Below are 1,585 nucleotides of genomic sequence, written 5' to 3' on the forward strand. Positions count from 1 at the left end.
ACTTATGAGTATTTTCTGAATTAAGATATTTTTTCTTGAGGTGCTCGTGGAATGTTGGATGGGAAACTGTAGCACTTCAGCATATTGGCGAGGAACTCCGCTCTCTACAAGTCTCGGCACGGACTCGTTGTAGCCATCTCAAAATCTACAGACGTTATATGGCTTTTCCCTGTTTTGCTCTATGGTAAGGACATACTTGTGTTAATTTCTAGTTATAAGTCTGGTCAGCTTCTTCATTCATCAAGGTTATATTACATAACAATCATCTGTCAGCGAGGGTTATGGCACAATAGGTGTAGTTATCCCTCAGAAATATTTACTGGTGAGATGCAACAGTTGGAACTAGTTTGACCTCGAGTGTGTTGATATTGTAATTGTGTGGGTGGTTGTGTCAATCTTCTGACTGGAAAAAAATTTAATCTTATATATATTTGTTTTTTTATATACTTTATTAATATAATGTTAGATTTGATTGTGAGTCTTTGTTTCAAACCCTTCCTGCTTTTGAGAATCTAATTACGCCAATGTCTGGTTCTAGTGGGCTATTAAAAAGAACCAATTTCGTTACAATATATATTATGACATTGCTCTAGATACTAATGGGAATTCTAGGCACAACAGATTTTGACAGGGAGCTCATTATACTAGTCACCAAGAAATTACCTCAAATTCCTGGGAGATCTGACATGTAAGATTGTCAATGCAGATCCATACTACATCAATCAAGGGAAATAATGGCTTAGGGCCTTTTTCAAATTACTTAAGACTAAGGAAGCACAAGGGTTTCACTTAATTATATTTACATAAAACAAACAGATCAGAAGACAATGGAAAATCTGGGCAGGGAATAAGAGTCCTGCTAAATGACTGAATTATATACAGAATAAATATTCTACGTTGATGATGTTTTCACAAATGGAGAATCATATGGGGTTAGAATAGGGGTGGCATAAGGCCACCGCGCATATGATGGAGCTGAAGAGTTGGTTCCACAGCCACGGCAGTTCTGCAATGATATGCAAGACGGTTACTTACAAGAAACACTAAGACAAAAGGGAACTGAGGGATTACATAGAAGGTCCCAAGGCAACTGAGTTCTGTCGTAATTAAATGCACAAATACTTTAACACTTGATAATTAAATACAAAATCCCAGTGGGTCTTTGCACAATGGAAATGGAAATACGTAATCTAGGCAGAGAATAACAGAATCATGACATTTTTAAAGAAACCTTATTCCGGTACTTCACCTTCGTCAAACTTGACCGTGTGCTCTTCGATAGGGTGCCAGCGATGGAGGGAGGAAAATGGAGAGGAATGCCACATACACAAAAACAAGGACTGGCACGAAGGCAAGCACATGGGGGGAAATACAAGGGACAAGGCAAGGTTGACTCTAAGTGTCCTCTGGTAATTCCTGCAGCGTTCTGAGAGAGACGCCAGTCTCTGGTCATTAGATAATGTGAAGGCTGGAGTCGACGTCGCCTGGCATGTATCATGGCTGCCAAAGCACGTGTTCCCACTTGTAGGCCTGGCTCTTTCTCTTCTGAAGGCTCCCTTCCCCGGCTGTCTGCCTCCGGCGCAGA

The 1,585-nt window shown here is 40.4% G+C and overlaps 1 long non-coding RNA gene across 1 annotated transcript in view; it reads right to left on the minus strand.

The window, feature by feature from the left end:
- Positions 1–546: 546 nt before the first annotated feature.
- LOC135212353 (uncharacterized) overlaps positions 547–1,585 on the minus strand; it is a 15,451-nt gene continuing 14,412 nt past the window's right edge. Inside the window, exons 2-3 of the long non-coding RNA XR_010313882.1 lie at positions 1,250–1,585; positions 547–1,006 (exon numbers count right to left, since the gene is read on the minus strand). The exon at positions 1,250–1,585 is cut by the window's right edge and continues 7 nt beyond it. This is a non-coding gene — a long non-coding RNA (uncharacterized LOC135212353). The remainder of the gene's footprint in view (positions 1,007–1,249) is intronic.

The sequence above is a fragment of the Macrobrachium nipponense genome, chromosome 40, assembly GCF_015104395.2.
Source record: "Macrobrachium nipponense isolate FS-2020 chromosome 40, ASM1510439v2, whole genome shotgun sequence".
Taxonomy (NCBI): domain Eukaryota; kingdom Metazoa; phylum Arthropoda; class Malacostraca; order Decapoda; family Palaemonidae; genus Macrobrachium; species Macrobrachium nipponense.